Genomic DNA, 13,345 nt, shown 5'->3' with positions numbered 1-13,345 from the left:
TGTTCATTACCCATCACCATAGTATCATTTTTATTAAGGAATTCATTATATTAGTTACTAGCTGACGTACTGATCATTTCTCTACAGTAATATGAATCAAAGGGCATTTGCTGACGTACCATATATTGAGCTATAAAAATAGATCAGCATTCACTATCACTTCTACTCTCGGCTTCAGTCCTCTGTAACTCTAAACCAGCTCTCTGAGTCCACAGTTCCGTGAAGATAATGTTGGCAGCAAATCTGCAGGTAGGGAGCTAAGGTGCAAACAAAAACATTAGCAGCAGAAAGTTTGGAACCACTGCACTCTTTGAAGTTTTGTTGTGGAAAGTTAAAGATTCCCTTGAATATTAGTCCTAACTTTTGCTTATTCTCAGTGGCTCATCATTGCGTGCTGTTATCGCCATGAAAGGCTTTAGTTCTAGAAACCACTTTGCTATTGTCAACATAGTCGGTGACCTGCATAGGAACCTCAGATAAATGTAAATATGCCACAGTACAGCATATACTGAGAACTGAAACGTATTGATTCTGGATTTTCCCTGTGCTCCGCTGCCTGAGTCACTCACTGATATTAAACCTCTCACTTCCTTTTTGAAGCCGCTTTGTTTACCAGCCAACATGCTATTTTTACAGGAGGCCTCTGTTTGCTCACAGAATCGGTTTACTATTGAAAACAATGTGTTCTCTTAAGTGCGTATTTTGTTTAGAACAGCACAAATATCATTGTAACCTCTCATCTTATACTAGAAGTGCATCTGCGGAAAGACGTACTTGAAGCAGTAATTAAGGCTGAAAACTCTACTTAATCACGGGCCACTCTGTTAGCACAAAAACAACCAAACAAACAAAATTGAGGCGGGTAATGCTCACAAAAAAATTCAGTTTGGCTATATTGCTTCAGAATCTATAGAAAATGAGAAAAACAAAACAATAATAATCAGTCGGTAATTAATTAACATTTAATTCAACACGTGAGTGAACAAGAAAAGTTAGTTGCCATAACTATTTGAAAGTAGGTCAATAGAAGCATTACTGAAGTAATTATGATTTTATGTGTGTTTATAAAGTTATCAGTAACTCATTTAGAGGTAAAATGATTATTCACAATACAATCATTTGTTAGCAACACCCTTAGTGAGGTGCAATTTATTTGTCCACTATGTACATATGCCAGGAATGTTATTCCAATTAGTAAATAGAAAATATATGGGACTGACTGGAAGGTATTTATTGGTGTATTTGTCCTGTGGATACTGTGGCAAGAGCACAGAGTTTATCTCGGTGTGTTCTGAGACTCATTCCTGCTTGTTTTATTACCGCTGTTCACAGCGGGACAGAATGACCCTCGAGCTACGGGGAAATGTCCCAGTAGGCAGTCAGCCACTGCTTGTTACCATCTACAACTAACAGTTTTCTGAGTAAATAGTTCTAAATGCAAGTGAAACCAGACATTACATATTTTTTCAGATGCTGATGGCTATACCCAAGTACCATCATGCACTGTGTGTCATTTTAAAAGTCAAACTTCCAGAAAAAAAGGATGTGCTGCAGTTTTTGGTCAAGACAGAGGTCACTGGTAACATGAATCATTCAGCAGTTCTCTCTTCATGGAAAGGAAGCATTAGTATTAGATACACTTTAAAAACACAGTCTTAAAAATATTTTTTAATTATTAGATTTCAGTTCAGTTAGATTTATTTAGTGCGAAATTCACAACTATAGTCACCTCAAGCCTAAAGATTGAGGAGAATCCCCAGGAATCAGGTGATTCCCCTATGCGCATGCACTTGCCCACAATGGGAAAAAAAGAGCTCTTTTAACGGGAAGAGGCCTCTTGCAGAACCAAGCTCAGGGAGTGGCGGCCATCTGCTGTAACTTGTTGGGGGGTGAAGGGGAAAGAAGAGAGAAGAAGGAGGGCATAGAGAGATCACAAAAACACTCTGGGGAAAAACACAAACAAGGATTAACAAACGGTGTGATAAATGTTAAATGATAGAGTCGATAAATGTTAGTGCTACCTTGACAAACTAAAAAAAGGAATGATGAGATAATGATAATAACTACTGCACTTTTGAACATTTTAATGAAGCTAATTAAATTTAAGGAGAAACTCTGAGGCCTTTTTCAAATTGATTCATTTTGCCTACATGTTTATTTCACCTCTGACTCAACTATGGACCAAGAAATTATTACAAACCACTGGTAGCTTTCTGTAGTGAAATATTAGAAGGGCCTTCTGCATTTGATTAGATATTTTCACAATACTCGACCTGTACTGGTTCAGAAATGAGCTCTCATCTTCTTCTTTCAGCTACTCTTTTTAGGGGTCTTTGATTTGGCAAAGATTTTATCCTGGATGCCCTTCCTGACAAAACTCTCCCCATTTGTCCAGGCTTGGGATCGATACTAGGAATACACTGACTTGAGGTCCCCCTGTGGCTGGCTTATTTTAACAGCAAAAATATTATATTTAAATTTGGCCTGGGAGCTAAAAGTGAAATATTGTTGATACGTTTACTGTAAGTCTTGTGATTACAAAGCAAAGCAATGAAAAGGATCATGTCTGATGCCTCTCATTCACTTCTGTGAAATCGGGATGAATTCCCACCTTTCTGCTTTTTGGCTTAAAATAGCTGTTATTATGTACATTCGATTTGCTCAGCATTTCACTGATATCTGCTTTGGATCCACCATTCTACACTATAGTGGAAGGTGTTTGTGCCGTTGACAAAAAAACACCTCCGGCCAACTCTGGTCGAGTTCACAAATTTCTTGGAGACCGGGTTAGATCTCCGTGATGGTATTATCCACCAAAACAGGTTTGACAAGATGAGCATTACTGTTATGCTTGCAAAAATTTGTTTGTGAAAGGTCAGTAAAAGACTTTGATCGTACAGATCTGCAGATTGTGCTTAGTGACTCATTTAGCTGCATAGTGAATGCCACCAATTATGGTTCATTATTTTGGATAACATTTTTACTGATGGTTGACTAAGTGTGTTTTTGATGTGGGGGAGTTAAAACTTAAAATTCAGAAGTTTATAATCAGCTAATGTGTCGATTATTTATCCTATCCTTTATTTTTCATTCCATAAAGCATCAGATAATATTTGGAAAGACTTTCATGAGCTGGTATCTTGTAGTTATAACTATTTTCACCTCTGTTTATTATTGTAATTGCAGCTTCAGATCAATGGGAGTTGGTTTATTGTTTTAAAGAGATACTGGTGGAGGTATAGCATACAAATGTGGAGCAGCTGAACTCGCCAAGCTCAGAGCCTTTTGGAAATTTGAAGTTTTTATATTTGTTGAGTGTTCCAATCTGTTGTGCTAACTTTAGCTACTGCTTTGCCTGCATATAAAAATGATCTGCTCATGTTAGAGTAGGAGGGCATGAGAACTCTTCACATTTGGTGTGAGGGCTGGACAGGAGTCCTCTTGGGTGCAGTTGATATCGTTAAACCACAATGTGTTGTTTTTCTGTTACTTTCGGTGTTAAATGTGGACTATTTAAGCTGTGGGTGTGGACGATTTGAAGGGCTGAAAGGGGTCTCAGTATGTAAGCTAATAAGTAATGGAATATTTTTTCTGCATCATGAGTTACATTTTTTTACAATGTGTGCTGGTGATGAGTAAAGCACACATTGTAAAAAGTTTATTCCTCTATTGACTTCATTTTTTTTTAATTTAGCACCAAATCACAACAACAGTCGCCTCAAGGCACTTTATATTGTAAGTTAGACCCTACAATAATACATACAGAGAAAAACCCAATAATCACATGAGCCCCTATGAGCAAGCACTTTGGCGACCGTGGGAAGGAAAAACTCCCTTTTAACAGGAAGAAACCTCCGGCAGAACCAGGCTCAGTGTTAAAATGTATATAGAACACTATTAGCAGCGATTCAGCTGATGATATTGAAAGGAAACTAATAATGCAGATTAGATATTTAAAGCTTTATTTTGGGGCATTTAGCCTTTATTTTGGACAGGGCAGACAGGAAAAAGTGGGAGAAGGAGAGCAGAGGAATGTAACGCAAGAAATAGTCCAGGGCAGAATTGAATCCAGGCCCCTGCATTAGTCTTTGAGCATATGGGTTACCTGCTCAAACCTCTCTGCTATCCCATTACCCCATAGATTACATTTTATTCATTTAGGTTTTTTCAACTGTCATCTGTAAATAGACAGCTTAGCTTTGTAAATAATAGCATGCTTGTTTCTACAGTCATGGCCTTCCAGCACTGAAAACACAGATGTTTCATCCCTGTAAATATGATTTAGTCCAACTTTTTTGGGTCAGATTTTCTGCAAAAGCATCAAATAAAAACCTCAGTGGTCCTGTGAATTCAGAATAAGGAGTCAGATTTGCTGGGGGTGTACTGCTGCAGTGTAGCTAGAGGAGCTCTGGTGTGTGTGAGTGTGTAAAAAAACAAATTAAAAAAATCCTAACAACCACTCATCATCTAGTGTTCTGCATATTCTGCAACCGGTCATTTTAAATCTCTAAGTACAAAAAGAATTCATCAGTGATTCAGTGCAGTATTTCTGCTATGAATTCTCGAGGGAAAACTGTGTCCTACTGTTGAAAATTTCAACACGTAAGGCCAAAACAAAGGAGGAACAGGATACAAAAGGATATAAATAGCGCTCCAAAGTTTTTAAATAATTCCTTTATAAATGAAAGATAGGAAGATATGAATATTAAAAGTTGACCGCCCACATCTGAGCTTCTTTCACCTTCTCTTTGTCTCTCACACATAAGCAGGCTTCATGTTTAGTTAAAACACACCCACACAAAAAGGGCTTTTTGCATCTGTCTGCTGTGTGTGGGATGACTTTTCAGACATGGTCTCATGTGTCAAACAATGCACTGACATGTGAATGGTGAGAAACTAAGTCAGAAGACTGTTGGCACAAAATGTTAAACCCGGGTTCCTATCACTTTCTCTCTGACCCATGTAGGAAGGTTAAATGGTTAGAGATTGTTGTTTGTTTTAAATGAAAAAAAAAAACCTTTGTGTGATTTGGTGTGTGAGTTACTGGAATATCTCTAAAACCTGTGTACTATTTTCAGAGAAAGTCAGGTAGTCGGATCCAAGTGTACGTGGTTTTCTGGAAATTATTTTTTAGAAAGATTTTATATGTATATTTTTTTCGGTACTCTGTCATCAGTAGCTGCACCCACCACCCATGTACAGTGTTATTGGAACATGCATACTTCACCTAATTATGAAACGATGTGTACTCATCCGGCATCTTTCAGTGGTTAAAATGTGAGAGACGATAAATTCCAGCAGTGAAGGCATCCTGGCGTCACTCCAGAAAATTTTTAATTGCGCGTAGCAATGAAGACAGCGTCATTTCAGTTTTCCGTGAGAAATTTGCGCGTAAATAATGGGTGCTTTGCAGATGACAAATGCACGCGGCTCTTTCTGTACGGAAACTGTGTTTCTGAATTAAAACTGTGCCGTGTGTGTGCGTATACCTCCGCATAAACTTTGCACCATTCATACAGAGACGTTTATGAGTCAGCTGAAAGGACTGTGATATCATATTGCACCCTACAAAACGATAACATCAAAGAATTTGGGCAACATATTATTTAAGCTTTAACAGACATTTTTATAGTAATATTTTAAATGTTGCAAAATAAATCACGTTGTAAACACGTAACAGACTAGATATTTCTTATAACAATTCTGCTAGTATGATTGTATAATTGTGCATAATGGTGGTATATTGGCTTCTTGGATGGTTTAGTGTTGCTATGGTATATTACCGATGCTAGATTAAGGACAAAACTGACCAAATTTTTGTCCCGACAATTATATTTGGTGTATTTACATTAAAAAGCATATGTGTCACAGCAAATGCACACTTTAGAAGAAAACCTAGCGGCACTGAGATTCCAGAATTCCTGAGAACTTGGAAAAAACAAATGAGAAAACTAAATTAAGACATTTGTTTTATATTTAAACATCATTAAAAATGAAACATACTGATGTCTTTGTCTTACAGTTTGAGACACTTTAGATAATATATCTGCTTGTTTTGAAAGCCGTGTTTCCAGGACTCAATTCTTTGAGGTGATATGCTAAAGTGGGGATTTTTTTATTTTGCAGGTCTAAGACGCAGGATTGAGAAACAGTTTCACCACAGGACTATCAGACTGGTTTCCACCACATTCACCCATCCTGACAAGCGGTGGGGAAACCACCCCAGCAAAGCTCATCTGGTAGGAGTGCAGACATTTGTAAACTACTGTACTTGGCAGTCTGATTAGTGCCTTGTTGAAGATATCAAATATGTTTATCTGATTTTAATCCTTCGCTATTCCTACTGTGTGTCGGCAGTGCATATTACAGACATGGATTATATAGTTGCGAGTGTAGTCAAGATCAAACATGGGAAACCCCTGACCCGAAGTTAAAGTGATTTATACACCTACCTGACATTACCCTATTTTGTCGAAGTCTGCTCATCTCCAGCTCGCAGTTGCAGACAATGAGAGCACTAGAGCTAGGAGTAATTTCATTTCATCTCACCAGTTCTGTGATATTGTTATATTTTGCCTAAATTAGTAAAAGCTGTAGTTCATTAGTCATTTAGGGTATCAAAAGTCCTCCAACAATGTCTCTCAGTTTCTGTATGCAGATTACAGCAGGGCAATGCAGTGATTCCTTCTGTGTGTGCTTTTGAGCAACACCAAACCTTATCTCTAGTGCCTGCTGATATTCTATTTCAACAAACTCCTGCATAGAGTTTAAAATAGTGCAAATACAGTGTGGAGCCTGTGCGCCTTCTTCAAGACTGGCTGAAAAAAATTATAGTACGACCAACATAAATCTGCTTTCTTCACACTAAGCAAAGGGACAAAACACATCCAGTACTGTGTATAATATGAAAAATTAAATGTATGGAGAAACATTAAAGAAATGATGTTACTCCATCTGTATTTTAGTCAATTCTACGTTGCTGGTGGACTGTTAGTGGGACTGCAGCAGCTCAGATTAATTAACTAAAGTGGACTCTGTTCATTCATCAGCCTGTTAATGGTCAATATTGTAAACGTCAAGGTGTCAGATGGAGGGACAAAAAAAATGCAACTCTCACGAGGTGAAGCTCATACTGTAAAGTATGTGTGTAAAATGCATCTAAATGTGTGTTTTCATAGAGACTATCTGGAAACCGAGGCAGTCTCTGTGACATATAAACAGAATAAATATGAAACTGGTAATAATTTTAGGAATATTTCCAAAAAAGGTGAAGGTTGAATCAAAAAAAAAGAGCAGCAAGTAAGAAAAACTACAAATTTATTTGAGATCGTATAACACGTTTCTTTGTAGTGCCAAATGTAAGTAAACCTATTTGTCAAAGAAAGGGAAAAAATGTCTTTCTGGAACTCCCACAAACACAACTGATTATAAAACTGTGATTATTTGTGCTGGATTACTGTGATTTGACCCACCAGCCACAACATGTTTGCACCTTTATCACAGTAATTTTAAGTGTGATTAAGTGGGGAGTGTGTGACAATAGCAGCTCATTTTTTCCTGACAGTTTGTTGGAAGGATTGCAAGCATAACATATCAAGTATAAGAGGCTTGCTTGTAGATTTTAATCTCATGTCTCTTACAAAGACTGTTGGCAAAACTGCTAAATCGGTTACTGCAGTCAAAAATAAATGGAAAAATAGATAATCACATCTGAAAATGAATAAAGGGCCCTTTATATATTAAGGTAAAGATCTAGAGAGAAGTACAGTTTTGTGACCACGAGATAAATGTCCTTAGTTTTGCAAACCATTCCATGATAGCTGGATAACTTTCTGTTGAATGGAGACCCTGCCTTGTGCTCACTTCACTCACCTTGGATCATAAAGACAGAAATACAAGACAAGGAAGGAAATATAAACAAGATTGCTTTGCAGCTACGTCAAGTAGTAATTAGGCTGTCACATTTGGGGGAACAGTGTTATTGTGTCCAAAGTTATAGTATAACACAAGTTTAACTGTACTGTTAATCGGAGGTCTAACAATGGAAAACAGGTGCCAGAAATGGTGCAGCTGTACAATAATTGTCTTCCCTGAATATTAATGTGAAATAGCCTGTAAATGATGTTACATTCTGTTAGCATAATTTGCATTATTTTAACAGATTTGATTCAACTGCACAGTTGTAGTGAGATCAGCATTAAGTTAGAAGTGTTGCTTTAGTCCCAATAGTTAGAATAAAGTACACTACACAGAGACCAGTCCCTGGGGTTTGGTCAGTATTGTGTTTTTAATTCTTTTAAATGAAAAGTGAAAATTGAATGCAGACCTGCAAAGCCTTATTCTGACAGCCACATAATTTAATTAGCCAACTCTCTTCAGGGTGAGTGCGTGAGAGCAAGTGTAGTATGATGGTTTCCAGTCTTCACTCTTCCACACGCACAGATGTGCAAACATGGCTGTGTTTGCATCACTTAAGAGGACACTGGCACACTTCCTGGAGACTCGCCCCAACCATAACCACTACTTACCTTAAACCAAGCCTTCTCCCCGAAATTAATTTACATCTACAGGAGACTTATTTTTCCTTACTAATAGTTAGCGGACTCCCTACATTGTGATAAACTGATTTTATGACTCTACAAAATGACTAATGCAAGTATACATGCACCCAATAAGCAAAAAAGTAGCAGATGTTATAGATTTTCCCTCTTGTGCAAAACAACCTCTATTCCTTCACTTGTTTTGACAGCTGCGTGCATGTGTGTGTGTGTGCATGACCATATCACAATTTGTGGTAAATGTCCCAACTCTCTCGTTCTGGTCTCTGGCTGAGCCATTTATCTCCACATCCATCTCTCGAGTCAGCAAGTCAACTCCTTTTTCTGTAAAAATGTAAGCGGAAAGCAAGTCCAGTGGAAAATAAATCACTCACTCCTGCTCTATTAGCAGAGTACTTATAGACTCACATAGACATACAGTAATTAAGCAATTGCATTATTTTTGTAGTTTCAACTGGAAAATTATGAAATAGGACATTTACAGTCACCATGCACAAGTGCACAGTGTCATTGCAGTATCTCACTAGCCCTTTGTGTAGATATTAAAATATACTTATTAGCTCAAACAAAATGTGACTGACTCTCAGCACTGAAGAAACATATTGTGAAATAAAACCAGGACTAGTTTAATGCAAATAAAATCATAGAAATTATGTTTTTTTGTTATGTTTTCAATCAATACAAAATAAAAGTGAACATCAAGGACTGTGCTCATGTGTGTGTTGTAAATCAACCAAGCAAACAGGCTTTTTTTGACAGGATTGTTGTTTTCAAAGCTTTGAGCTGTGTTAAATGTTATGTGGTTTCTCTGCACTGTTGTAGGCGGCTTTTGCTTCATTTGATCACAAGGGATCAGTAAGCCAACTTAAAATGTTGATTTGTTTTGCTGCATGCTCTATGACGATGGGCATCTCTGAGCTCTGAAAGCTTGCCTCATTGCTAGTTTGAATATTAATAGTAGTTTTTCTTCATGTGCTTTCCAGTGGTTGCATATATATATATATACTTTATTAACTGCCTATGGTGTGTGTTCTTAGCCAAATTAGACACATTTATTGGGAAGTAAAATTGAGAGATACGGACAAAAAAGGAAAACAATTTGCCAGAGAGGACTGACAGGAGGATAACTTATCCACTGCACAAGTTCCTTGTTTTCACCTTTGATCTCCAGCCAATTCATACATCTGGTGCTAAGTACTCTGAAACCTGCTTATCGCTGATGCAGGTTTCCAATTTATCAAAAGTGACAATAAGAGAACAAATCCATTCATCCATCAAGCTGCTTCATCTCCTTCCACCGATAATGAATAGAGTGATTTAACTGAGAAATCCCATGGTATAACCTTTGATCTTTAACCAGTAAGCAATTTGTGTTAACACTCACAGGCTGCACATAATAAATTAAAAGTGAACATCAGTTAGCTTCAGTTGCCCAACCTTCAATCCAAATCTGAAAGTGCAAGAAAATCCCTTCTTCCTTTAGTGTGTCAGCCCTCACAGAAAAAACACAGTATATTTGTTACACTGTAAACACCTAGCTGTCATAGCAGTACTGCAGATGGTGCTGCATATTGGAAAATTATGTGGACTCCTCTTTGCAACATTATGTCCTTGCATTTTGTTTTTTGTTTTTTGTTTACAGTTTCTGGACTCTGACTCTTTCTGACTTTAACAAAAAAAAAAGTCTAAATAGAACTTATCATTTACATTGACAGTATGCAGCCAGTTATGGCCACCAGTGAATGTCGGCCGTGTCTTGGGAGGCAGATGGGACTGTATGCTAATGAGAAGGTTAGTGCTGAAGTGTCCTTGGGCAAAATACTGAACCCCAAAATTGCCCGCTACATCTGTCTGAGTGTATCAGCATGATAGTTAGAAAATGCTTAAAGGAAACCACTCCCTATATTGAGAAATACAACGGATGTTACTTTTCTTTCATGAAATATATCAAAACCTAATGAGGTTAGAATTAGAACAATTACGCATGTCTGTCTGGAACAGCTCTTTTAAAAAACAGCCCCAGAAATGGAATCGCTCAGGAGCTCTCATGACACATTTTTTTTATTTTGCATTTCTGGATTTAGAGCATGTGTCCCTAGATTTCTGTTCTCATCTTGTATTTGATTTGTTTTTGGGGCCAGTGATTTTTTTTTTTTTCTTTCTTTGGCTTTATTTATTTATTTTGTTATTTCTTTGCAGTTTACTTCTCTTTGGCTATCTTGGTTTAAAAGCAAAGACTAAATTAGTACAGATACATTTCTTTTTATCTTCCAAGATCATGACTAATAGGCAGAGAAAAGCTGTTGCACTTCAGTTCTCACTGTAAATGGAACTTAGTCTTCATATGCAACAAAACTGCACAAATTTCCTGCTCTTTTTGTCTTTACAAAAACACAAAAAAAAGCTTTAAGCTTTGCTAAAATTCATCTTCCTTGAAAGAGAGAGAGCTACAGCTCCATACAAGGTGCATGGAAAAGAGCACAAAGTCTGAAGAGGTTAAAGCTCCAGCAGTGCTTTTAATATAAAGAACAGCTTCAGTGCATTTCGGCTTAATCGAGCACTGACATTGTTCTTTAAAAGCAAAATAACTTGTATCCTAAGAAAATTCTGTCATGGCGACTGGGTCATTGACTCAGTATTTTGAGATTGTTCTCTTATTTCAGTTAAGATTTTTCTTATCTATGATATCCAGTGTGCTTATAATTATGTTTGGATTTTATGCTTGAGTTCTAGTTTCCTGAATAGAATAGAATAGAATAGAATAGAATAGAACAGAATAGAATAATCCTTTAATTGTCCCACAAGGGGAAATTTGGTGTATCAGCAGCAAAAACACACATATACAAAACAGAACAGGACACAGAATAGAAACACAATGTTTACATATTCACATCATGGACAATAGTTACCAAAATTTGCGGTGATGTTTTTTTTTATTAGCATTCTGCTTTGGGTAATTTGGTATAGTGTCTTGTTATTTTTCGTAGCCTTCCCTCAGTGTAGGAGTTCTAATGTTTCATTGTTTCCTTATTTTGCCAGTCCCTCATCTTCAGTTTTGTGGTTTTTTGTCTTGTTAGTTAGATTCTCTTCACCTGTGCCTCATTTTCCACAGCCGTGTCCTCTCCTCAGATACTTTCTGTGTTTTTAAGCCTTCAGTTTTCCTCAGTTCCTTGTCGTGTTCTCCTACATGCTCTGTGCGCCTTCCTTCTGTGGTTTCCCTTTTGACTCCAAGATTGCACTTCTAGCTCCAGCTTAGTTTTGTTTTGCATTTCCTTGAGTCCCAGTCTCATGAGTTTACCTTTACTCTGCATACTGGGTACTAAATCTGCCCAACGCACAGCATATCATGATAAATTCAATCTGCTGTCACAAACACACAAACGGCATCAATTTAAAGATACAAATTCTTAATTTAAAAGGAGTGCCTTTGGTTGTTATCGCATCAAAAAAAAAGTGTCAAGATGAATACTAAACTTAATTTTCCTAATGATTCATTTGGCAATCTGTCAAAACCGAAACCTTTCATATTTAAAAGTTAGAAAGCACAGCGATGATGCCATTAAATGAACTGATTAATATTTATTTATTTATTCATACAGAGATGCGATAATGTTAAATATCTTAACACATTCAGTTTTATTTTGATAAATGCACTCGGTAGGAGCTAAATGCAGATCCACTAAAGCAAACAGGGAAGACAAAGCACCCACTCATCCATCAGACTGGTTAATCTAGTCCTGTACCTTCAGTAAATTATTCATCAAACTTGTGTTTTTGTCCTGAGAGAAAAGAATCACTGGAGTGAACGGGCACTCCCGTTGTATACCGCTTTCTTCAAAAAGTTGTTTACTTTTGAGGAGAAGCAGATTGTGGTTAAAGTGCTGCGAGTGTGAGCAGTTTGAGCTCTGGGGCTATTGTACAAATTAGTAAGGGTATTTATATAACGGATATAAAACACTGTTTTTTCTCAGTGTCCTGAGATCCGACCTTATGCAGCTATGCTTTTGACAATAATCTCAAACCCTAAAAATGTAGCTTAAGCTGCATGCTGAAATGTCTTTCACAGCAATACCGAGTCTGAAACTAAGTGGGCCTCCACTTTAAAAGGGCAACAGACTAATTTATCTCCTTAGCTCTTAGCAGAATGATTAACAGCATCACCAAAGCAAAAAAATTTCTAGCCGTCCGGCCTGTAATAGGTGCAGTGTGAGGAGAAAGGGTGGGTTATAAATGGAAGACTGTAATTTATCTTGTTGCACGTCTTACAAAGTCTTTAATCACAGTGTTCACCTATGGTACTTTAAGATGGCTAAAGACATTCATCCTCAGGAGGAGATCCTGTCAGTTAGGGGACAACTGTAGAAATTTGTCTTAATAATGTGGTTGTGTACACTTTGTATACTGTGTCTGTTTTATATTGTGCAAACTTACATAAGAGAGCTCAGTTTCCGGGGATTTTAGCTGTGTCGTTTCTCCCAAAACTAATTTTAAATAAAAGCCAAGAGCAGAACATTTATAGTTGTGTAAAATGCTAGTGGCAGCTGCTCTTTAAACATAGTGTGCAGAGACGAGCAGGAAATACAAATTATTACATTATTTGTGAAAAAAAAACCCCAGGTGATTTTAGAAATTCCTTGCTGCAAGTGGATCTGTATTAGAAAACATGTATTTCTTGCTGAAATAAGACATAAATTAACAAAAATAGTAAAAATAATAAATGAACTGGAGACTGGAAACATGAATGACGAGTCTTAATGATCAGCATGTTGTGTTAAAAAGTAACCTCA

General features: G+C 37.1%; 1 long non-coding RNA gene across 2 annotated transcripts in view; it reads left to right on the top strand.

The window, feature by feature from the left end:
- The window catches only part of LOC102213476 (uncharacterized), an 85,742-nt gene that overhangs the window by 33,071 nt on the left and 39,326 nt on the right, over window positions 1–13,345 (top strand). For both annotated transcript variants that reach the window (XR_001290384.1, XR_311749.2), the window contains exons 3-4: window positions 6,127–6,239; window positions 10,274–10,349. This is a non-coding gene — a long non-coding RNA (uncharacterized LOC102213476). The remainder of the gene's footprint in view (window positions 1–6,126; window positions 6,240–10,273; window positions 10,350–13,345) is intronic.

The sequence above is a fragment of the Pundamilia nyererei genome, unplaced genomic scaffold (genome assembly GCF_000239375.1).
Source record: "Pundamilia nyererei isolate P.nyererei 1_Seehausen unplaced genomic scaffold, PunNye1.0 scaffold00054, whole genome shotgun sequence".
NCBI lineage: Eukaryota > Metazoa > Chordata > Actinopteri > Cichliformes > Cichlidae > Pundamilia > Pundamilia nyererei.
The sequence above is the reverse complement of the archived record's forward strand: the minus strand, read 5'-3'. Positions and strand labels throughout refer to the sequence as shown.